The 26,322-nt window shown below is 42.8% G+C and overlaps 1 protein-coding gene across 4 annotated transcripts in view; it reads right to left on the minus strand.

Annotated features, from left to right (window-relative positions):
- FUT8 (fucosyltransferase 8) overlaps positions 1-24,319 on the minus strand; it is a 136,841-nt gene extending 112,522 nt beyond the window's left edge. For all 4 annotated transcript variants that reach the window (XM_075426112.1, XM_075426111.1, XM_075426109.1 and 1 more), the window contains exon 1: positions 24,041-24,319. The gene's annotated coding sequence lies outside the window, so the exon portion shown is untranslated. The remainder of the gene's footprint in view (positions 1-24,040) is intronic.
- Between the last annotated feature and the right edge of the window lie 2,003 nt (positions 24,320-26,322).

The raw sequence follows: 26,322 nt of genomic DNA on the forward strand, positions 1-26,322 counted from the left end.
TCATCAATCCATCTGTCTGGTATCACTGTTGGTTGCTGATACTAAGCAAGTTTCCTTAAACAAATATTAAAAGAAAGTACATCCCAGTGGAACAGAGGGAAAGCTAATCTTTTTCATACATATTTTTTTAAAAGAGATATGTGTTAGATTATCTATCTATCTATTTATATGACATATTTTAAACAATTTTCTTTATTTTTTTAGTTTAAGATTCCTTATTGCTAAGAGATAAAGAAAAGCTGGAATATACTCAATCCTTAATATGCAAGGATCGAAGCCAAACCATCTAACTTCTACTGCACACAGAGAAAAGCTCTCGGGAATTAGCTATTTTGCAGTGAAGTGCACAGGATTCTTTCAGCAGTTCAATTCTGTAGAGACGGCTCTCCTTCAAACAAGCTTTGACTACCACAGGTTTGAGAAGGACATAAAATTGTTCAATGAAATTCTACTTTAATCAAACAAGATACAGATTTGGAAGCATTATTCCTCGAAATTCCTCAAAGCAAGTCTAAAAGACAGACTTCCTCCCACTTGCTTCTCCTTATTAGACAGGATTTTGCAACTTTGATTGTGTTCTAAGTGTACACCATTTTTAATGGCACAAATAATAATTAGGAGCAAAATTCAGTATCATTAAGTGCTTATCCTTACCAGAAGAAAATTTAAAACAGTTGCTATAAGATATAAAGTCCCTTCATGATACTGAAATTTTCACACATAATGGTTTCTCAAGGCATAAATCAAGAACAGTCTACAAAACCGATATGGTACACAGAACACCACATAATCCACTGATTTCTTTCATGGAGTTATTAAAGGGCCAAACTAAGAATGAAGTTATTAAATAATGTCCCAAATATAAACACATTTCTAACCTATTTTCTTGCTAGGAGGTAGGTCACCCAGAATGTAATAAACTATGTGACACTGTGCATTTCTGAAGTTCTTTCCTGCTCCCCTCCATCAAGACACATCGGCCCAACCATTTAACTCATTTTTCCCTTTTATTTAAAAAAAATACATGACCCTAACTGACAAATACCAATATTCCCAGAAGACAGGTCAGTGTTGTTCAGTGCCCCCAGCCCCACATTTTTCACTTTACAAAGTTTCATTTATGCTACAGTGACATTGCTAATACATTAGACACCTGCATACATAGTACAAATTTGAGGAAAATTTGGGAAAACTCTGCAAGGACTAGACCTCTCTTACATCTCTCAAATCCAGGAAAACATATGTTACTCTTCTTTTCCCCAAAGTCCCACTTTTCTCAGGCATGTGAAGTGCCATCTGTGCTTCCCAGGCTAGCCAACTAAAATCGGCTGTCATTCATATCACCAGCGAGCAAATTAAAGGCAAAGACTGTCCTCTTCAATAAATAACAAGACTTACAAATGGCAATCTAGATCACGGCTCCAAAGTGATGAGTAGTGAGCATGGTTAGTTAAAGGGTCATAGTGTGGAAAAGGTGGCAAAAGGTAGACCATCTTCACAGCTTCCCTGGTCTCTCTAAACTAATGCAAAAACTATGGGGAATAAAACAGGACTAGCTGGAAATCTCAGAAAGTAAACAAAAACATGACTCAACTGACACAACACATTTAGTGGAATACCACATAAAGTTAGAGGGCACACTCAGCTCAGGAAGGACAGACATAGACGGTGGAACAGGAAATCTTGTGTTGAATATCTAAGATTTGTATATTTGTTCTAAGATCCAGAATGCAATGGAAGTCAAACACTCCACGAAACATTTAAATGAGAAAGTTACAGTGAGAAGGAAAGTGTAGATCTCCTATAAATTACCAAACAAGAAAATTGAAGTGGATGAGGGTTTGGAGGGACTGCTGAAAAAGATTGTTTGTTTCCTTTTGATTCTTCTGTTTTGGCGGGTTTTTTTGTACACAACTAGCAGAATCATTCAAAGCACAAGATTTAATATTAATGATTCACAGGATAGGCCTTTCAGGAAGCAGATCACAGATATAACCGAGTTAACCTCTAGTTGGTAACTGGCTTGACTATTGGCTTTGCAAAAGTTAACCTAAAAGGTTATATGAATATACTAATGCCTGAAACTTTCCCATGCACTGAAATGCAAATCATCTTATTAGAACATGCCCCAAAATGCTTTTGATAAAGTCAAACTGCACTCTTCTAACCTCTGGGAACAGTCTGAGGGTTATCACATGGCCAGGAAAATTTACAAATGGTACTATGCAGTCAGCTACCTGTTTTGAAGGCTGAGAGATTAACAGAAAGGACAAATCTTAACCCATGCCAGCTGTCCTCAATACCAACAATTCTTAGTGTTGATGCAGCCAAAAGGGATTTGAAATCAAACCAGCTTAAGGAAACAAAAACTAAGTGCAGATAAAGTCTGGAAGAGTACACAGAACTAAGAAGAGGGGAAACTAGTAACCATCTTCAGAAATTTAACCAAAAGAATGAGGAAATTTAGAGGCAAGGAAATCACACAGAGAGAATACTCTCTCTAGACACAGGCTACTGCTAGAAAAGACTGAAAAAAGTTGTCAGGAAAGCCCAGTTAAGAAAGTTGTTAAGTGAGAATACAGACAACATGAAGAAGAAATACATGATGAAAAGCTGGCAAAACCTGTTCTCTTGAAATAAGGTCAAGAAACTCAGTAAGAAATAAATTTATGTTTGAATTTGAGGAAGGAAATTGTTATTACAGTACCGCCTCATGATTATTTGTTATGGGTTACAGTAATTAGTTCAAAGGAGAAAGCCTATCCTATCAAAAGGCAAGGCTACGAGTACATTGTTTGACAGTCCCAGCAAAAAAAACCAAGATCTAAACCAGCAAGCTTCACAGAAGGCGACAGACAGTACCACGCATGTCACTGAAAAACAATTCTGATGTTGAAAACACAACAAAAACGAATATAGCTGTAAGACAAAAAAAAAAAAAAAATAGTAGTTTATTTCTATTTCATATTTATACAAAAAAGTTAGAGAATTAGCTACATGGGATTATTTTAAACTGTGGGATTTAATTCAGCTTATCAAACTCCAGATATAAAGGAGATGAAGTTTTTAAAAAATTAAAAAATATACACTTTACTACTCACTACAAATACTGGCTACCCCTACAAATACAATCACTCAGTCTTTTAGAGTCAGAGAAATTTATACCGAAAGAATAGTGAACACACAAGAGAAATACCAACACCAACAGAATTACAAAGAATCCTTTCTATATGTAATGAAGCAATTCATGTAGTAGCAGATTAAAAGAAAGAAACAGCATCTTCTGTTGTCCCTTAGATGCCTACCCTGTTCCTTCCTCTTTCTTTTTTTTCTTCCTTCTTAAAAAGGTAAGTTCTTCAAAGCTGCCCACAGTGAGCACACAGTTCGATATTGCTATAGAAATTATACTAGGGATTCATATATAATATCACCTTTCATTTTAAGTTTTTCAAACAAGAATCAAATAAAAATCGTAGTGTTTTATTCCAAAGTTTATCGTCAAACAGCTTGATTGACTGCTTTTCTTAAATGATTTGTCAAATAGCAGTAAGGTGACTGTCCTGGTTTTGGCTAAAACAGAACCGTTATCTTTTAGTGAACCTTCCTTATAGCTAAGTTATCCTAAGTAACTACATTTTTCTGAAGTTGGGTGCATGTTTTACACTGTCCACTCCAAAGCTGATAACACCTAACATTTATAGTTTTACTGAGCTAACAGTAGGAATGAAACACAGAAAAGGCCCACGTTTATAATTATTACTATAGCAGCCAAGGTCACCAATAGACCTCTTATATCCTGCAAGTGAGGAGTGGTAAAGGGTAGCACTTGCAGGAAGGGGCAGAACAGGTGACCTGATATTGCCCAACATGATATTCCATGCCATACATGTCATACTCAGTTTAAAGCTGGGGGATCACAAGGGGTTCGCTCTCTTTGTCCATGGGCAGCTTCTGAAGAGGACCGTGCCTGCGATCCTGATCCAGATTCCAATTCGTGCATTCCAGAGTCCAGTTCCCGTCTACTACAGAGTCCAGTCCTGGACTTCCTGGTGCTGCCTGGCAGATGCTGGTGGGATGCCAGTGCCTTGGGCACCCAACTCCGGGAAACTCGGTATCAGTTTTGTACATTCCATTTTCTTTCCCTCATTATTAATATTATTAGTAAAGCAAATTTAATATTCAATTTGTAAGTCTCTCTCCCTTTTCCTCCTTTTTCTGTTACTCTGGTGGGAGGGCAGGGGTTAATGACAGTGACATTAACAAGGCTGTGGTCAGCTTCACTGCTGTGGTTCAGCAGCATATCAGCATCAGTGCAGATTACAAAGATGGTATCAATTTCATACTGCTGCCATTGCTGCTCCATGGGAAGGCTACGAACAGATGCAAACAGCGTTCAGCATCCAGGAAGCTGAGAAAAAGGAAGACACAAACACTGCTTCCCTTGGGGTGAGACAGTGCTGCAGCTTCACCGTTATCAGACACAGGCTAATCAAAGGCAGATCTTCAAACATAGGTCAAGAAGACTAACAAAGCTGAGATTCTAGCAATTAAGATCAAAGAAGTGGTCAGGGATTTTCAGTGAGAAAAATCTGAAAGACCTTTTTGAAATTTGCCTGTTAGGCAGCTAACGGTGCCTGATAATGAAGGAAACTGAACATTTGTATTGAATATAATTCCATTAGCATGAATATTACACAAAAACACATGCAATTTATGTATTTCAGTACAGCAGAAAGCACCTTTGAAACTATCCCTTAATACTACACACCAGCTTTACAAAGCCTAAATGTTAGGGAAAAAACATGTACTAATACTATGGTACATTCCATTTCAGAGAGGTTTCACATCTTTGAAGTTGCTCATATCTGAATAACCTTTGACACATCTTTTCCTTGAGCATGTTTCACCCCAAAACAGGCTAAAATAGTGTGATATTAAGAAGAGACTATTGCTAAATGCAGGCACGAAGGTTCCTCCTGAAGTGGTTCTGTTATTTTCCTATCTTCCACTTTTACTATCTATCAGGCAATCTTGCATTTCTCTCTTCTCCCTCTGATGCTTAACTTACTACGGAAATTTTTAGAAACATGTACATATGTCTTCTCTACTTACGGATCAAAAGAAAATATCATATTTCAAGTTACCTGTTGAGTTTAATCTAGCTGAATTTCATCTTTTTATCTCTTTCAGTGTATAATGTATGAAAGAAAGCAAACAGACTCATTGCAATTAATTTACTGTGGGTTAAAGACTCCAGAACTGAGAGTTCTTTATTCATTCCCAAAACAAGTATATATTGGTAGTAATTCAGGTTTCCCTACACTATCCAATTGGGCATGTAGTAACAGGGCAAGAGGAAATGGCTTTGAACTAAAAGAGGGTAGATTTAGATTAGATGTAAGAAAGAAATTCTTTACTATGAGGGTGGTAAGGCACTGGAACACGCTGCCTACAGAAGCTGTGGATGTCCCCCTGGAAGTGTTCAAGGCCAGCTTGGATGGGGCTTTGAGCAACGTGGTCTAGTGGAAGATGTCCCTGCCCATGGCAGGGGGGATGGAACTTGACGATATTTAAGGTCCCTTCCAACCAAAACCATTCTATAATTCTATGGCTGTGGTACAAGCTACCCTATGTGACCAGTATTAGATATAATCTAGTATAATTACATAGTTATAGCGTAATTATATAGTTTTGTATATATGTAGAATATGGATACATATAATCTATACTATATGTATAAGCTAGTTTCCACACAGCAAATAACTTCATAAATTATATCAAGCATCACTTCTGTTTTCCTTTGTAACAACAGCCTCACTTAGCCATAGCTAACCCTTTCCCACAGCAGTCAAGGTGTGCTGACAGACACCATGCACACAAGGCAGTACTCGAACACATCATGAAATTGGGTTTCATGCCAAATCCTGATCCCAGTAAGAGGACAGTAGGAAAGGAAAAAGCAGCATATGGAAGAATTCAGGGAAGCATGAATGAAAAAACATTGAGACAATGTTAAAAAATATTGAGATGTAATCTTCAGTCTGATGTAAAAGCACATTTTGTAGTAGCTTTCACTGTACGCATAGTTTTACAGAGATACAGTTTGACATCAGTACTGTCCATCATTGAACTCATTAGAGAGCCTACTGGATAAAGAAGGACAAACTTGTCACTAAGCTTCATATGTCTCCACTGAGACACAGAAAGTCTAAATCAGCAGCAAAAGGAAGGCTAGGGACAACGTGGGGCCGCTGCTGAATGAGGCGGGTGTCCTGGTGACGGAGGATGCGGAGAAGGCAGAGCTAATGAATGCCTTCTTTGCTTCAGTCTTCAGTGCTAAGACTGGCCCTCAGGAATCCCAGGCCCCGGAGGTAAGAGAAGAAGCCTACAAAGAGGACGACTTTCCCTTGGTCGAGGAGGACTGTGTGAGGGATCGCTTAAGTGATCTGGATGTCCACAAATCCATGGGCCCCGATGGAATGCACCCACGAGTGCTGAGGGAGCTGGCGGATGTCATTGCTGAGCCACTCTCCATCATCTTTGAGAGGTCCTGGAGGACAGGAGAGGTGCCCGAGGACTGGAGAAAGGCCAATGTCACTCCAATCTTCAAAAAGGGCAAGAAGGAGGACCCAGGGAACTACAGGCCGGTCAGCCTCACCTCCATCCCGTGTAAGGTGATGGAGCAGCTTACCCTGGAGGCCATCATGAAGCAAGTGGAAGAAAAGAAGGTTATCAGGAGTAGTCAGCATGGATTCACCAAGGGGAAATCATGCCTGACCAATCTAATAGCTTTCTACGATGACATGACTGGCTGGGTAGACGAAGGGAGAGCCGTGGATGTTGTCTACCTTGACTTCAGCAAGGCTTTCGACACAGTCTCCCATGATATCCTCCTAGGGAAGCTGAGGAAGTGTGGGCTGGATGAGTGGTCAGTGAGGTGGATAGAGAACTGGCTGAATGGCAGAACTCAGAGGGTTGTCATCAGCGGCGCTGAGTCTAGTTGGAGGCTGGTAACAAGTGGTGTCCCCCAGGGGTCAGTACTGGGCCCAGTCTTGTTTAACTTCTTCATCAACGACCTGGATGAAGAGTTAGAATGTACCCTCAGCAAGTTTGCTGACGACACCAAACTGGCAGGTGTGGTAGATACACCAGAAGGCTGTGCTGCCATTCAGCGTGACCTGGATAGGCTGGAAAGCTGGGCAGAGAGGAACCTGATGACGTTCAACAAGGGCAAGTGCAGGGTCCTGCACCTGGGGAGGAACAACCTCATGCACCAGTACAGGCTTGGGGTGGACCTGCTGGAGAGCAGCTCTGCGGAGAGGGACCTGGGTGTCCTGGTGGACGACAGGTTAACCATGAGCCAGCAGTGTGCCCTGGCTGCCAAGAAAGCCAATGGGATCCTGGGGTGCATCAAGAAGAGTGTGGCCAGCAGGACGAGGGAGGTTCTCCTTCCCCTCTACACTGCCCTGGTGAGGCCTCATCTGGAGTACTGTGTCCAGTTCTGGGCTCCCCAATTCAAGAAAGATGAAGGCTACTGGAGAGAGTCCAGCGGAGGGCTACGAGGATGGTGAGGGGACTGGAGAACCTCCCCTACGAGGAGAGGTTGAGGGAACTGGGCTTGTTCAGCCTGAAGAAGAGAAGGCTGAGAGGGGACCTTATAAATGCCTACAAATATCTGAAGGGTGGGTGTCAGGAGGATGGGGCCAAGCTCTTTTCAGTGGTGCCCAGTGACAGGACAAGGGGCAATGGGCACAAACTGAGGCACAGGAAGTTCCGTCTGAACATGAGGAAGAATTTCTTCCCTCCGAGGGTGACGGAGCACTGGAACAGGCTGCCCAGGGAGGTTGTGGAGTCTCCTTCTCTGGAGATACTCAAGACCCGCCTGGACAAGATCCTGTGCAGCCTACTGTAGGTGACCCTGCTTCGGCAGGGGGGTTGGACTAGATGACCCACAGAGGTCCCTTCCAACCCCTACTATTCTGTGATTCTGTGATTCTGTAAAGCTGAAAAACACCAAGATAAAAGACAGCTGAGAGACAAAATGTTTTGTTGAGGCTCAAATTGCATCCTCAGGAACTGATGACCCTTTCAAACATCTTTTCTTCACACACTACACATGCTGACTGAGTAACTGTCACCAATTACACATATTTAATAAGTGCAGGTAAGGGAAGACAGGCTCCTACAATAGTATAAATGCCATTAGAAATCACAGTTCGAAAGACAGTATTCCATTTTGGTTCACCACATTCCAGCAGAAACTTCTCACACTGACATATGTGCTACTAATTCACCACAAAAAGTATTTACACTGCTTATTCTTAAATACTGTCACAATGTATTTTGGGTTTTTTTTTAATATTAGTTCATACGAACTGTGTGCACCTGGGACTATCCACCTTCAATATAACAGTAGGTCTTTACACAGCACAACCATACACAGATGAATTCTCAGATGGGAATTCACAGTTCACAGCACTTTTTTCTCTCCATAATCACACTTGACCTAACATATAAATTAAAAAATTCCATAATCTAAGGATGCTGAGCTCTAGATACCCTTCAACAGCAGGTGATGGCAGTTAATAAACACCATGTTAAAGCAACATTCTCAAGCAACAACCAAGAAAAGAACTGTCTAAAGGAGCATTCCATACACTTCCATTCCAAAGCACTTACGATTTCAAGCAGCCCGGTTAAAGCTAGTGCCTCTTTTGATAAGGTATGTCTAAAGAAATAATCAGTCTCCTTGTGGTTGCTTCTGCCAGGGAAGGTAAAAAGTTTAAGCAACAACAATACTACACATTTGTAAGAGACTTCAGAAGAAAAGCCACTAACAAAGGTTATCAATCTAAAGATTCCTTGTTTGTTTATGACTTTGAGGAGCACCTGAATAACAGAAATTGCACACAATAAAATCAGGAACACAAGATGTTCTTTACTCCCCTAGAAGTTAGACCAATGGAAGCTCCCTCAATAAACCAAAAACTGTGCTGCCTAAATATGTTTAACTTGCAGGTGCCACTGAATTATACACACCATTTACAAACTTCTCGGCAGGAAACTATAATCTTCATGAACTCCCAGGGTGCACCTTTGCTGTCTAACACAGTGTGAGCATATTGCAACATTTCACAGCAGTGTCATGAGAAAATATGTTTAAATAAACATTTAAAGATGATGAAAAAGTGTTTCCATATTTTCATTAGCTATACAAACATTAAGAAAGGGAGAGGAAGGCTGTTTAGCATCTATATGCACTTTTGAGACACTCCAAAATCAGTAAGATTCAATTCTGCTTCCTATTTTTCACATTTATTCTCAAAAATAACCACATAATTGTGTCCTGGTTTCAGCTGGGATAGAGTTAATTTTCTTCCCAGTAGCCACTGTGTTTTCGATTTAGTATCAGAAGAATATTGATAACACTGATGTTTCCAGTTGTTGCTAAGAAATCAAGGACTTCTTTCTGTTTCCCATGTTCAGCTGGTGAGCAGGAATGCAAGAGCTGGGAGGGAGCACAGCCAGGCAGCCAGCCCAAGACAGCCAACGGAAATATTCCATACCATATATGTTATGCCCAGTTTATGAAGGGGGGGTTGGTCAGGGGGCTGGAGGCTCTGTCTCTTTTCCGTGAGTTCGAATCCTTGCTTAGCCAGGAATTCAAACTTCTCGGGGAGTTCAGTCTTTTTCGTGAGTTTTGAGAAACTTGCAAAATCTGCGATTTCTGTGTTCCGTAATCATTGCTCAATTATGAATCGGTCACTGGGTAGTAAGAAAATTGTATTATATATAGTTTGCTTTGCATATTCATTATTATTATCATTAGTAGTATTATTAGTAGTATTAGTATTTCCTTTGTTGTCTTATTAAACGGTCTTTATCTCAACCCACATATTTTACCTTTTGTCCATTTCTCCTCCCCATCCCGCTGGGCAGAGGGAGAGAGGAGGAGCAAGCGGCTGTCTAGTGCTTAATTGCCGGCTGCCAGGTTAAACCATAACAAATTGACATTTTGGTTGACACTCCTGAAGGGACAGTAAACCATATCTCCATTCACCATCTCAGATTTTTAGAACCATAAAAAATTAGTCATATAAATCTATAAAAACAAAAAGCCATCAAGATTAGTCATTTATTTTCCTAAACAATACATAACAAAACACATTCAAAATACCATACAGATGCCTTAACCAACATGGCATGACTTAACAATACCTGAAAATCTTTACTACATCACATCATACCCAATTTTATGCTTCTCTTCTAAAATACAGAACTGTTTCACAAATCTACTCTACTATCAGGAGAGGGCTCTCTGCATGAAAAAGCAGGATGTTATTTAACCAAGAGCAAACCTGGAATCTGCCTGGTCAAAGTACTACAGAAGGGATCTCCAAAGTTAAAAAACCAGTAAAATTTACATTATATAAAAGTACTGATCAAGGATCAGGTGGGGGGGGAATACACATCTCATTAACAAAAATGGCAGATAAAAAGGATTTATATTTAATCTTTTGCAAATGCTAACTCACTCAATCTGACATTAAAAGTTAGATAAAGGGTATCTTAATGACAAGTAAAACTCAAAATACTGAGTTGCGTAAATTACCGTCCCAAAGCAATGGTACCCTTAGGTACCAAATGCAACTTAATTTTAACAATTCAGCATGAATCCACACGCACTCAACCTGAGAACTCAGTTACAGCTCCCTCAAAAAATAAACAACTTTCTCAAGTATAAATGTAGAAAACACTGCAATTATGTCTTAAGATAAACTGAGAGCCCTACATTTCAAAAATTAATTTTAATCATTCTACTTACCTGAACAAGATGACATCACTCCTGTAGAAATGTTGTATTGCTACCTACCAGTTCCCTACTTTTTGCAAAGCTGTCACTAGCTCTTCAACAATTCACTTGACTACAGCCACTAAGTCTAACCTAGCATAAAAATTCCTTTACAGTTAATACAGCTGATGACAAAAGCATAGGAAAAATCAAGACACATTACATTTTAATGTATTTATCAAATACTATTTCAACAAGAGCTAATCATAATTGCAAAAATGGTCGACCAATAATCAGAATTCTGTTATACATTCAGATCTTCAGCATTTACATACCTCAGGCATTTGGACTAACAGTTTCATGCTCCCTGTCCTCCTAACTCATTTAACCCTTTCTTGGGTCTACTGCTTTCCATCCTGCATCTGACATAAGGTGAAGCACATCATATGTCCTCAAATTCTTTCCGTAAACTGAAATTAGAAAAAAAAAGCAAGGCCACGACAGAGACAGGACAACAGAAAGAAGCTGAGAGGTATCAGAAGATCATTCAATCCAATACGGAATCGTTCCTAGATGCTTACACAATAAATAAAAAAATGCTTGTAGAAAGTATAACTGAGACCCATTTTGCAATTAAGACCCATACACAGTTTAAACTCTAGAGATCTGCATGCCTGTGAGATGAGGAGTCTCAACATTGGTTTTGGCATAACTCTTGTTTTGTAAGCCACTCTCAGCTGTAGGAAAATTGTTCAATGCCAAGAGAAGAGCATCCTCCCTTGAGAAGACAAACATAAAACCACAACGCTGCAATGAATCACAAAATGGGTGAGATTGGAAGGGACATCTGGAGGTCATTTTGTCCAACCCCCTGCTCCAGTGGCGCCACCTAGAGCCAGTTGACCAGACACATGTCCAGACGGCTTTTGAGTACTTCCAAAGATGGTGACCCCACAATCTGTCAAGATGACCTGTGCCAGTGCTCAGACAACCTCACAGTAAAAAAAATTGTTTCCTTATGTTCAGATGGAACCCACTGTGTTTCAGTTTCTGCTCATCACCTTTTGTCCTGCCACTGGGCACCACTGAAAAAAGCCTGGCTCTGCCCTCTTTGTACCTTCCTGTATTAATCCTGACTGAGACAATTGCACATTTAGGAGTTCATGATCCACATAGCACTTAACTTGAGCAGATACAGGCCTGTGCTGTGCTGCATAAATTCCTTGGCTGCGGGATACACTCAGCCAGCTGATTATAATAGGGGAGCCTACAAGCAGCTCCTACTTGATTACTGGTGATTATACCACCTGCATGGTCTTGCCTTTAGCAAGAACTTCTCATGAGAACATCCTTTAGGAAGAGTGGGGTTTTTTTGTCAAAGAACTGTATAATAGTTCAAATGACCAGAAGGGAGAGCTGCTCTCCACAGACAGGATCTGCTCTGCTCTGCACAGTGCACCAGGGGAAAAAAAAAAAAAAATAAATCCAGGCTCCTCCAGCTGCCGCTGAACAAACACGGAGTGCTCAGCATCTGAAGGGACATAAGATTTACCTGCTATATTCCTCTTCTTAGTCTGTCTTATTAAAAGAATTATTATGCCATTTGTTGTTAGGCCTTTCTTCTGAGATACAGAAAGTACACTGCACTGTCTCTCAGCTCACCTTGACTCCAGCACCTCCCTTCAGGTATTTATATCCACTGATAAGATTCCCCGAAGCGTTCTCTTCTCTAGGCTAAACAGTCCCCAGTTCTCTCAGTCTTTCCTCACAGGAGAGATGCTCCAGTTCCTTCACCATCTTCATGGCTCTTTGCTGGACTCTATCCAGTATGTCCATGTCTGTCTTGTACTGAGGAGCCCAGAAATGGACACAGTACTCCAGGTGTGGCTGCACCAGTGCCAAGTAGAAGGGAAGGGTCACCTCCCTTGAACTGCTGGCAACACTCCTTCCAGTGCAGCCCAGGATACCATTAGCCTTCTTTGCCGCAAGGGCACATTGATGGTTCACCCAGGTCCTTTTCTGTAAAGCTGCTTTCCAGCTAGTCAGCCCACAGCAAATGGGGTTGCTCCTCCCTAGGTTCAGGACTTGGTATTTCCCTCTGTTGAACTCCATGAGGTTCCTGTCAGCCCATTTCTCCAGCCTTCTGAAGTCCCTATGAATAGCAGCACAACCTTCTGGCATATTAGCTACTCCTCCAGTTTTGTGTGATCAGCAAACTTGCTGAGGGTGCACTCCATCCTCACCATCCAAGTTACTAACCAAGATGTTAAACAGGACTGGACCCAGTATTGACCCCTGGGGTACACCACTAATCACTGGCCCCCAACTACATTTCATGCCACCCATCGCCAACCTCTGGACCCAGCCATCAAGCCAGTTTTCAATCCACCTCACTGTCTGCTCATCCAGCATATCCTTCATCGGTTTCTCTATGATGATCTTCTGGGAGATAGTGTCAAAAGCCTTACTGAAGTCTAGATAAACAATATCCACTGCTTTCCTCTTGTCCACCAAGCCAGTGATTTCATCACAGAAGGTTTTTAAAGTTGGTCAAGCATAACTTCCTTGGTGAATCCATGCTGACCACTCCTGATTACTTCTTGTCCTTCACGTGCCTGGAAATGGTTTCCAGGATTAGTTGTTCTACCACCTTCCCTGGGATCAAGGTGAGGCTGACTGGCCTACAGTTCCCTGTGTCCTCCTTCTTGAAGACAGGAGTGACATTCGCTTTGCTCCAGTCCTTGAGCACTTCTCCCAATTGCCATGAGCATTCAAAGATTATCGAGACTGGCCTCACAATGCTTGATTCTCCACATACTGTCTAGATATAGCCAAGAAAATAAGTTATATAAGGAAAGAAAGAGAGGAGGTTGCCAAAACACCAAAAAATGCCTTTATAAAAGGTATCCCTATAATATGGAGTGTTTTCTGGGAAACGTGGCATGAGTGTTCCCTGCTTAAATATCAGAACTGCAGAGTGAGAGAGCACAGATAAACCCTCAAAGAAAGACCATCTGTAACGGTGAACAGACAAACAGTGGAGACAGGCATCTGGCTAACTAATCCACTTAGGTAATCATACAAATCTGACAGTTCCCCTTGTACACTCATGAAGAATGAGCAAGCCCACCCCAAACAGCCATAGCATTCAAATGGTAAAGCTGAGGTTGATACGGTTGGAATAACAGACGTACTCACAACCTACATAAGAAAATGTGCCATGAAAGGCAGAATCCTGGAAGTCCTAACTGAAAATACAGTTGGTCACAAAACTGTAACTGTCTCTGCAAGCAGGGACAGCATGATCTTATCTCCTGTAGGACTTTAGAAAACAGTGGACTTGGAAGCAAACAAAAATCAATGTTCTGTAAAACGGTATCTCAAATTCGTTCTGTGGAGAGTCTAGGATCTGAAAGATACCAGCATATCAAGACATGGTTTAATGACCTTACTGTCAGATTTCAGTACTCAGGATGTTTCCTATTCTTGGCCTAATAGCCTGAAGCAACTAGAGGTATATCTGAGATGTATGTTCAGCATGCCTGAAGATAAACTGCAAACAAGTGATTTGTGCACACATACAGCAATCTGAAGAGCAATCAACTGAATAGAGACAATGTTCTATCAGCACTTCTGCAGACACAGAATTTGCAGAATTATTATCTATCATTATCTATCATTATTGCATGACACTGCAATATGCTGTACATGAAAATCAAACAAGCATTTTAAATTATGCTGAACTCACTGTATTTTATACAAATGTCTGGCTCCTCGAGAGACCAACATTTCTGTGCTCTGGGTTGTACTGACTCCCTCATCCTGTAAAAGAGCTCCACCCATTGTAATCAAGTGGAGAAGAAGTGTGAAAGGTCTTTCTCACATGCATTCCAAAGGTCCTGCTGCCACTGAAGGAAAAAAACTATATTAGAAGAAACCATCAACAGCCTGCTAAAAGACAACATGCCCTGCTCCCTAGGAAGTACATAAAGTCTATTCACATCTGCAGAATTTGAAGACATTGTCATAGGGTGTAATGCAAGCTGTCATATTACCCAAATTGCCATCCATCTTTACACCCTGGTAGCGAAAACTTAACAATATTGATACTTAGTCCAGCACCACCTCACTGAAGCTACAAAACAGCAAAAGTTGCAGAGAATGTCTAGCAGTTCAACCCGAAATCCAGAGCACTGACTAGGCATCTACAATGAAGAACAACTCAAGGAAAGCATCTTCAAATGCCACTGTGTTCTAAACAGTAAGCCACACCAGGAGAAAGGTGTAATTCATACTGTCCTAACTGCTATAACTTGAAAACACCACAAGCAATGAACAGATCAAAAAGTACCATGTTGTACTGCTAAAAAAAACAAAAAAACAAACAACACTGAAACAGACTTAATAAATAGAAATGTGAAGACATGCATTGAGAAGATTGTGAACTATGAGAGCGTCTTTCCAAACCATTTAAAAACCTAAAACACCTAGACCACACAAAAATGAAGTGCAGAGACCATCTAACCACACCAAGGCAAGGCACAACAACACAAAAGTGTCTCAGTGAAACAAAACCATAAACAGGGGAAATAAAATAATAATTTTTTTTAAAAAAGGGAAGATTTTTCTTCTGTGAATTCAAACTTTGCCCTAAACAAGGAAGAAATGTTTGCAGCTGAGACATAATGTGCCTGGTCTTACACAACTTGAGGTGGGAGAAAAACAGAAGAGAGAGAAGAGACCATCTACGCTGCAACAGCAAATCAGTCTCAAGTATACAGTCATCTAATGTGTGAATATACATACTGATTGTCAAAAAGAGGAAATTGCTTAGCCAAAACCCAGAGAGAGACAAGAGTCAGCTAAGCACAGCATATCAGAAATCTGTATACATGTTTCAAGTATATTACATATTTTACCATCATAAATAGAGGCATGGAGCTAAAGACAAAGGCTACAGGCAATTTGAAAGCTCTCATTTTTTAAACAGGTCACTTGGTCAACAGAAATCTCCTTACAGGAAAAGACTTTAAAGAAGTTTAACCTCAAAAAAGCTTGACATGTTTTTCTACATGGTAAGTCTGATTTGTATGGTCAAATCAGACTTACCATAAAAAGTTACTACAACACAGTGCAAGTTCTAACCAAATTATGTGGAGTTCAACGTAAGTAATTTAATAAACTAAAGATGAACATTGGGAGGTTATTGGAACAGAATTCTTACTGTTCTTTTACAAAACCTTTTGGAAGAGCAATGCTTTGAAGAAAATTCTAACACACAGCAAACCAGAATTAACTTCCATAAGATATTCACAGCAACGTTCCACAAGCTGCTAAAAACAGTCTTTACCTTGCAGAATTAACAATGTCGTGGTGATATTCACTGCTATTACGTCTCACAAAAGAAACTCTCTAATACCAGAGAAAATTTTTCACCTTACCACTATAAAGTTCTGAAGCAAACGTATAACGAAAGCAGACACCTAAAAAAAATTTACGTTCAGAATTAATATTGCTACCATAAAGCACATGTAGCAGCACAAACTTCACCAAATTCTAGAATGGTCAATAACTTTAGGGTTTCATTTTATTTTGAATGTATTACACCTGAAAATAAAATATATAAATTATGCTTTATTAATATCTAATATTTGATGGAAGCAAGTAGAATGGTTGACTCACTGGAAACTATGCTTTGATACAGAATTCATCACTTGTCTTACAGAGAATTCCTAAAAACTACAGGTTAGCAAATACACAGAGGGACAAAAACCTCAGAAAAAGCTCATTCAAAGACTTCCTCACAGAGTATCTCATACTGCAATAACAAAAAAAAATTTTTTTTTTTTTAGAAAGATGCCCAGCCTGTCATTTACCAGCAGCTCTTTACTACAGGCAACTCTTCTGATTGGAAGACTTTTGGCTAAAAGGAAACTCACTCTGAAACGCAGAAGGGGAGAGAGGGAGGGGGGAAAAGAACAGGACGAAATAATAATCATGTCAGAAAACCAGTATATCATGTATTTGGGGGGAAAAAAAAAACCTCAGAATTGATTGCAACTGATTTAACAGATAGTCAGAAAATCAGTTCATAATGCATCATTTCGAGGTGCTATGTAATATGAATTTATGTACATGTCATGACAAATGACCCAGAAAGATCACCTATTTTTAAGGCTGCCAGATACTTCCTTGTAGAAGATTAATTTTTCAGTTTAAGTTGCCAAAGGCTTTCTAAGATGACTCTTCTGTGCCAGATGTCCACCTCAAAGCTGAGCTACTTCAATGTTTTCATTCTACGCAAAACATTTTTTTCCCCTTTCCAACAAAAGCTACAAAAAAATACACTTTCGCCCCATTGCAAAAGGCTATTTTTTCTTTAAAAAGTTTAAATCATTTGCACACTTTAAGCTCCACGTGCATCTTCCTAAGAGACAGCAAAATGCATATCCTTACACACAAATTATGTTTTTGTCAAGCTCACTGTAACATTATTGTTATTGATTTTGTTTTGATGTTATCGCTGAGTGACCTACACATTCTCTCTGTATTGACCGCATTCCAGTATAAGGCTTCTGGGAGCTAAGCATCTACAGTTGTAGACTCACAGGAAAATAAAGGTTGGAAGAGACCTCCAGATGTCCCTAGCCCAATCTCCTGCTCAAAGTAACGTTGACTGTGAGATCAGAACAGGCTACTCAGCTTTATCCAGTTGTGTCTTGAAAACCTCTAAGACAGAAGCTACACAGCTTCTCTGGGCAACTTCTTCCACAGCTTGACTACGATCATGGAGAGAAAGTTTTTCCTTATATCCCGTCTGAACCTTCTTTGTTTCAATTTACATCCACTGCCTTGTATCCTCTCACCACGCGCCTCAGTAAAGAGCCTGACTCCATCTTCTCAATGATCTCCTGAAAGACACCAGCATGTTGTTCTTAGATACCCCTGAAGCCACCTCTTTTCCAGCTGAACAAACCCAGCTCTCTCAGCCTCTCCTCACAGGGCAAGTGCTCCATCTCCCTAACCATCTAGATAGCCCTTCACTGAATTCTCTTCTGTTTATCAATGTCTTTCCTGTATTGAGAGTCCCAAAACTGGGCACAGTACTCTAGACGAGGTCTAATGAGCACCAAGTAGAGAGGAATAATCACTTCCCTCCATCTACTGACTATGTTCCTGTTAATACAGCCCAGGATCTTTTTGCCCTTCTTTTCTGCAGGGGCATGCTGCTGCTGGCCCATGGTCAGAATTATCTCCACCAGGACCCCAGGTTTCTCCAGCAGAGCTGCTTCCCAGCCAGTCAGTCCCCAGCCTCTATCACTGCAAGGTGCTCTTCCTTCTCAAGTGCAGAGCTTTCCATTTGTCCTTGTTGAATTTCATAAGGTGCCAGATGGGCCTCGTGTCCACAGTGCCAAAGTCCCTCTGAATGGCAACCCCATTCTCATGCACATCAACTGTTGCCCCCAAACTGCTGTCATCTGCAAGCACAAGAGGACACTCCATCACCTTCTCAGGGTGAACCTCTGCCGCACCTCACTTGCTATCAACCTCCATATATGACACATTAAGACCTACTTTCTGAGTCCATCCATCCAACCAGTTTTTCACCCATCTAGTTCTCCATCCGTTCAGACTGTAATGCCAAAATTTGGATACAAGAATATTGCTGGAGACAGAGTTGAAAGCCTTGCTACAGTCAAGGTAAAACTAAATCCACAGTTCTTCCCTCATCCAAAAATTCAGCCATTTTACTACAGAAGGCAATCAAGCTAGTCATGCATGATTTACCTTTGATAAATCCATGTCAGTTGCTCCCGATCACTTCCTTCTTGTGCCCAGAAACGTGTTTCAAGAACACCCATGGCCTTGTCCCAGGGACAAAAAGGAAGCTAGCCAGACTTGTAGCTCCTTGGAATGTATTTTGGCCTTTTTCGAATGATGCAACATATGCCTTTCTCCAGTCATGAGGAAACTCTTGATCTCCAAGGTGTTTCAAAGATGATGGGGAGGGATCTCACTGTGACTCTGGCCAGCTTTATCAACATCCTCAGACACAGTCCACTTGGCCATGTGGACTTGTATGATTCGAGTTCTCTCAATAATTCCCGACTCAATCCTGATCCATTGCTGGTAGCTACTCTCCTCAAACCCTGTCACTAAGCACAGTGGCCTGGGCGACCTTGCTGGTAAAAACCTCACTGAGACAAAGAGGGCACTGCGTACCCCAGCATTATCTGTGTCCACTGTAACTCAATGACACATCATATTCAGAAACAAGCTGGTATTTCACCTGTCCAGCTTTGTACTATTGAAGTACTAGAAGAAATTATTCATGCTGCCCTTGGCCTCCCTTGCAAGTGTTATCTTTATGTGAGCATTGGTTCTCTTGATGTCATTGCTACATAACAAGACAATGTTTCTAAATTTCTCCATTGTAGCCTGTCTCAGCTTCCAACGTTTGTATATCCTTTTTTTGCACAGAAGCTCAGACATGAGTTCCCTGTTAAGCCAAGTTCATCTCTTGATAGGCCCGCTTGTTTTCCTGAGTATCAGGATGCACCACTAGTATCTAAATTGCTTCTCTGTGATATCCTGCTGGACCCAGCAAGCACGAAGAGGTAAATTATCCATGTGAACGAAAGGGTGGAAAAGAGGGACCAATAGGACTTCACTGAAGAAAGCACTGCAATGTGGGAAAAAGCTGATACAGTTAATACAGCGAACAGAATCATGAATTTGGTAGGTAGGAAAGGAGAAAACAAATTCAGATGAGAGACCAGCTAGGCAGGAAGACCAGAATGAAGCACAACGCTGAAGCTGGAAAACTTCAGAAGACAGAACAGGAGTCAGTGAAAATGCAGAACATAGAGAGGACACATCCTAGCAATGACAGAGAACTGGATGTGAAGCTGAGGATAGTGGACAGAAGGCTGAGACCAGCAGACAGGAGTGCAAATAACTAGATAGGATTTAAACAGTGAAAGAACACTGGGATAAACAAATTACTAATCAGAATCCCCCCACACAGCAGTTCTGGATCTGAGATAAGAAGCCCTCCAGCAAGAAACAAACTATTTGCACGGGGAAAATAGGACTGTGATAAAAATTTCAGAATAGGACAAAAAAGATGGGGACAGGAAGATATTTAAGTAGATATCATAGAACGAATAAGCAGAAAAATCAGCACCCACCAAAACATACCCACTCCCAAAGCCCAGAATAGAACTCAAGATTCCAGAATATCATCACTACTTTGAAATGCTCAAAAATCTCAGAAAATCATGCACACACCATATCATTTGGACCACGGATAAATTACAAATTACTAGTATGACATTCTCTGCTAGCTCAAGTTGCAGAAGTCTCATGGAAAAATATACACATTTCAGCACTTCTGAAGACTTACATGCTATAATGTAATCCCACATGATAAAAGGTTTCCCCCTGTCCATCAGGGTTGCTGCCTTTTTTAATCTAGCACGCTGAACATTTTGTTTATATGCAAAGAAATTTACTTTTAATAGATGACTACAAAAAACCTAACTCTTGGTTTAAAAAAACATAAAAAACTAGTCACATCACTACAATTTAAGATTATTTGATCTTGTTCTCTCTGTGCCCTTGTGCGCAATGTGCTTTTTCTGTATTATTAAAGAAGATGTCAAAAAAATTTAAATAACAACACTATTATATAAGGACCTTGCCTTAAGCACCGTAAATGTTGGCAAGTATGCTGTTAATAAGACAGGTATTGCAGGGAAAGACAGGTAATTAATACTGTCCTAGGGAATTTTATTTTCTTCTTGTTCCTCGCAAGCAAACCATCTTAAAAAAAAAACAAAACAAAAAACCAAAACCAAACACAACACAACACAACAACACCACACCACATTTTCAATGAGCAATCCACTCTTCATCAAAATTTCGGACTTAGTATCTCAGGGTTAATGTTGCAGCAGATCTAAGTATTTATACTCACAGTCTAAATCAACAGACACCATACTACAAATCAAGCAGTGAGTTCTTTTCTAGTGTATGCATTCATAGATTCTTGTTAAGGCAGCTACAAAAATAACAAAGAAAACCCAGGTTATTGTTAGTAAATTACATAGTGAGAAAGGCCTTTACAATAAGACATTTTAGAACACGCAGATCATTAAAAGACTGATAGATTACTTTGAAAAATTATATCATAAAGGCCCTGAATTGGATATTCAACACAAAGGGACACATAACACATCTCCAGAGACTTCTTTGAAAACATTACTAGTGAAACACACAGACACTGAACACTGAAAGTAATGAAACGGTAAAGGAGGAAATTAAGAAGGTACAGTATGAACAGCATATAATAAATAGTGAGGCCACACATTATTCGATACTAAGAAAAAAAGATTCAATATTGCTCACCGAACACAATCTATGCGATTCTATGCTATATACTGAAAGAAATATTGTAGGGAAAAGGGTAACATTCAACCATATTTTTACAGGCCAAATTACAGTTCTTACAAGAATCCCTAATTTTTCGCATTTTATGATTTATGACAGCTTGGCCTTGCAACTTCAAAGTTCTTTGAGGATAGTTTTTGTTGCATAATAGCAAAACATAAGCACAATTTCCTTAAAATACACACACATCACTTCACTTGCAGATTTTATTCATTATATACAAGAGATGCATATTAATGCAATCATACATAGCATGCATCATCTATGTTTGTTTTCCTTATTGTATTAGAAGCATACTCTATGATTAAACAGCAAGCTTTTGAAAGAGTCTAGAAAAAATGTAATTGAGATTTTGCTTTGACACTAGCTCCCCCTCCAGACCAGCCCAAGATTATAGTAATTACTTATTTTAAATTCTGACTCTGCAACAAGATTTAAATAGTGAAGTTCAAATCTTCATCTTTATCCCCTTAAATGTCAGTGAACAGACTGATCAGATAATATATATGTAAAATTATTGATTATTATGTTTTACTGTATATAACTTCCAAGACTGGGAAAATCATTTGGTTTAGAAGACATCTGACAGATAAAGCAGAAATTCTATACAGCTACAGAGAGACAGGAATGGACCAAAAATACAATTTTTCAGATTAATCCTATGAGTGGTCTGCAATATTTATAATATATAAACATTCCATTATACAATCGAGCCTCTGTTTGCAGTCCCAATAAAGTAATCACAAACCACAGATGCCAAAACAAAAGGAAGCCCTTACGTGGTTTAGTACTACTAATTCACTTAAGGTGAAGTAGCTCCATTTCTACTCCAGCAAGCACAGCTAACATTTTTTTCTTGCTCTAATATTTCTTGCTAGAACTGATATCTTTTCAGTTGCTCAGCTAAGGAAACTGCCAAAATTTTAAACAAATCAAGACACAAGAGTAAAAGAGAAAGCTACAACTTCAAATCTGACCCTCTGTATTTCCTAGTTGTCAAATGTCCTGGCAGCTACATAACTAAAAGAGTGAATTTGCATGATTCAACACTCCAGGTTGATTCCTACCCCTCACTCATCATTGAGCTGCTTGCTCAGAAAATACGAATAATTAATTATACTTTCAACACTGAAAAAAGGTTGTCTCATTATGTGTTGTTGGGAAAATGCGCAAACTTTGCAATACGCTAGTTTGCCAGTTTAAGGTAGATACACATATGAAACCCTAACAAGCAGCAATAGAAATTCGGCAGTAAGCATACCTGTAAGAACCAGAGAAACAGACATTACTGGAAATACATCAAAGCATAGTCACCAACTCCTAATGACTAGCTTTCTTTAATAATAGGAAGAACTGTAACAGAGCCTTCTGTAAAACACATTGCACAGGCAATGTTGGCCATTTATTTGCTTTTGCAGTTCAGACTTTTCTAAAGTTTTTGACCATTTACAGTGGAGAATCCTTTTCATGCCTAAACACTCTTTCTGAAGTATTTACTCCATTAGCTTTCAGTTAATGCCTAGACATTAAAACACAGTATTTTGGGGTAGAGGGAGTATGCGTATATATATGTATGTATAAATGTACATGTGTATACTGAAATATACGTTTCAGCTGACATGTAAGTTTCAGTATACACACACACAAAAAGTGCTAAGTGCCAACATAAGATCACGGGCAAAGTGAAGAATGCACTAAGCACATGGTAGTTTTCCACATCCACACGCGCACAGCATGTGGTTTAAAGTGTGTTGGCCACATTGCCCTAATGCACATTGTACCATGTGCGCATCGAGGACACAAGCACAGGTGCTGCCCCAAGGAACTTACAGTCTTTCAACAAGAAATTTGTCAGTTGAACTCTATGCTTGCAGGCTTTTTGGTACAACCTGGACCACCACAGCATGATAGTCTCTACCTATACTTGTATCCTCAATCATGAGCTTCTGAAAGCAGAGGGTCACAGCCTGGTCTTTAGAGAGCATCTAGAACACAGTGGGTACGCTCTCACGCACACCTGTGAAAGACCTGAGCATACATTAAGTACAAACCTGACTAGAGGAAAAATCGCCGGAGCCTTATCAGTAACAGAAACGAAGACCAAAGAGGCTAAGCATGCCGAAATATGGTAAAGGTCGCCGCGGGAAAAGCCCCAGGCAGCAACCGATGGCTCTGCACCCTTCTAAGACAAGCACTTCCTCGAGCTACCAGGCGGCTGCGGAGCCGAAGGTCCATCCATCAAGCTCACGTTTCCCCTGTATTTCTCTCTGCCAAAACCAGGCGTCCCCTCGGGCGGCCGCAGTTCCCGGGACAAGCAAAGTTGGAGGCCGCCCCCCGCGCCCTGCGGACGCGGCGCACGGGACGGCGGCAGCCGCGCTCCCCGCCGCTGGAACCCGGCTGCCCGCACCGCTCCCCGGGGCTCGCACGCACCTCCCTCCCGGGCCCGGCCCGGGCCCGCCGCCGACGGTGATGCCCCAGCCGCCCGCCAAGCCCCGGCCTCCCCTTCCCCCGCCGAGCGCAGGGGCCCCGCCGCGCTCTCCGGCGGCTCAGGCCCCGCCAGCGCCTCTCAGGTGACAGAGCCCACCGGGACGCCGGCACACGGCGAGGGACCGGACCCCTCCCCGTCACGCACCCTCCCCGCGGCGGCGGCGGTTGCTGAGCAGCGCCGGAGTCGCAGCAGCGGCGGCGCCAGGCCCAGGGGGAGGGATGGGGAGCGCTGGCTGGAGCAGCCCGGTCTCGGCTCGGCACCCGCTTCCCCGCCGCCGCGTCTCCCGCTCAGCCCCCGCATCCCCTTACCCGAATGCCGGCGCCGCTGGCGGGGCCCGCGCCGCCGTCGCCGAGGGTGTCGGGCGCGGGGAGACGCCGGGGCGAGCGGAGGGGCGGCGAGGGGGAGGGGAGCGCGGGGGGGGACGCGGCGGCGAGGAGACGGAAGCAGGAACCCGCCGCCGCTTCACGGAGCCGCCCGCGGACTGAGGAGACGGGGCGCGAGGCACGGACAGCGCGCGCGCCGAGGGCGGGGAGCGCCGCGCGAGCAGCTGACAGCGAGGAGAAGGCGTACGCGGGGCAGCGCGCGGCGAGTGCTACCGACGGCGCCAGCGACCGCGCGCGCGCGCCCCCGCGAGCGCACTAGGAAGAGCTCCGCCGCGGGCGCGCGCCTGCCGGGGGAAGGCAGCCTATGAGAGCGCGAGTCGGGCCCCTGATGCTGCTGGAGCGCTCTCGTCACAGAGCGCTGGAGCGCGCGGCGCGCATGCGCGTCGGGGGACCGTGCCCCCACACCCCCCACACCTCCCCCATCGCCTGGCTCCGTTCTGCCGCGTACCCCTACCGCGACGGGCGGCCGAGAGAAGCAGCCCCGGGACCGGGGGGTGGGCATCCCCCTCTCTCGGCACGGCGGGGGTGCGGGGGGCCCGCCGCGCCGCCCCGCCCCGCCCCGCCCCGCGCTCTGGCTGCCGGGCGCGGGGCCGCAGGGCGGCGGCGAGGGCCGGCGGCGGGGGCGGGAGGGGCAGCGTGGCAGCGTGGCGTTTGCCCCGGCGACGGGCGTGCGCGGGGAGCGGCGCCCGGCTCAGCGGCCGCCGCCGCGGTCCTTCGTCCTGCGAGGGAGAGCCGACGGGATGAGGCGCCGAGGGGGGGAAGGGGGCTGCGGGGCGGTCCGCGGCGGCCGCGAGGGCCCGCCGGGAAGACGTCCCTCCGCCGGGGTCGGCTTTGGCTCCCGGGCAGCGGGCAGGGTCGGCCGCGGCCGCCGGTCCGCCCGCGCCGAGAACGGGAGGAGGCAGCAGGCGCCGGCCCGAGCCCCCCCGGGGCTGCTGTCGGCGGTGGGCGGCTCCCGCTCGCAGCGCTGTTGCCTCCCGCCCGAGGGAGCAGCTCGGCGTGGCTGGGGGTTTTTGGCGTGATGATGCCTACCAGGGGCGGGCATCTCTCCAGACGTTACGGTACCAGAAGGAGTCTGTCCGCTGGGTGAGAGCAGGGAGAGGCCTGCCCCGAGCACCCCGGCTAGGCTGGCCGCTGCCTTAGCACGTACGGCTTGTCCTGCTTCTGTGACTTGCCAGAACGTTTCCTGAGAACGCACATAAGCACGGGTGAACTCGGGTAGGTGCAGAATTTCAGGGCGGTTTATGTAACCATAATTTCTGAAGCATTCACACGGGAAGCCATATACACATTTTCAAAGTCGGTAACGTGCTCTGGGAATATTTCAGTGTTCTTGGGAGATGAAATGGCAGAGATGGGAAGGTAGCATGTGGAGTGGGAATCACAGTGGGAGTAGGTTTCCATATCCTATGATCTGTGTAAAAGCCAGAGCTGGGAGGGATGGATTTTTTTGTAACTATCACATCTTTCTTAGACCTCCTCCCAGTCTCAGAAGAGCTGTCCTGCATATCAATGCTCTGTCATGTATTTGTTCGCACTTGACTTCTCCAGCTCGCTCCACAAGCTCCGTGTTTTTCCCCAGAACTAGTAAACGTTCACAAATGTGCTTATAAGGCCTATGGAATTGTCTCTTGGGTTTTCTCTTTTGACTTCATATGTTATGGGTCAGCTGCCTGCAACATGGAGCTTGGGGCACAGCTGCTACAAGCCTTGTCTGGGGGACAGAAAGAAGAATTATAATATTCTGTGCCCATAGCAACCTTCCAGAGTGATCTGGAAATGCAAAAATAATGAATATATCTGTTTTCCCCAAGGTTTGAATTCTTAACTGACAACAGTAGAGATTAGTTTAGAAATTGAAATCGTAAGCAGATTGCTAATGGCTACCAAGTATTGAGTTGCTGCTGCTAGCCCCTTTTACTGTGGTAGTTGTTATTATTGTAATTACTAACAATTATATTGCGGTCGTGCCTACAAACTTCATCAAGGATTTGGATTCAAAGCCCCATTGGGTTAGGTACAATGTTTATGCAGGTAAAAGAACAAAATAGTTGTTGTTTCAAAAGAGCACGTTTTCCATTTATCATATAATCTGCTAGTGAACTATTGCTAAGGCATGCAGAAGAAAAAATAAAAGCTAAACTATCATTAATAACCTTAAACTTCCTATTCTGTCATCCCTTCAAGGAAAAAGAAAAACAAAACACAAA

Source organism: Opisthocomus hoazin, chromosome 7 (genome assembly GCF_030867145.1).
Source record: "Opisthocomus hoazin isolate bOpiHoa1 chromosome 7, bOpiHoa1.hap1, whole genome shotgun sequence".
Lineage (NCBI taxonomy): Eukaryota > Metazoa > Chordata > Aves > Opisthocomiformes > Opisthocomidae > Opisthocomus > Opisthocomus hoazin.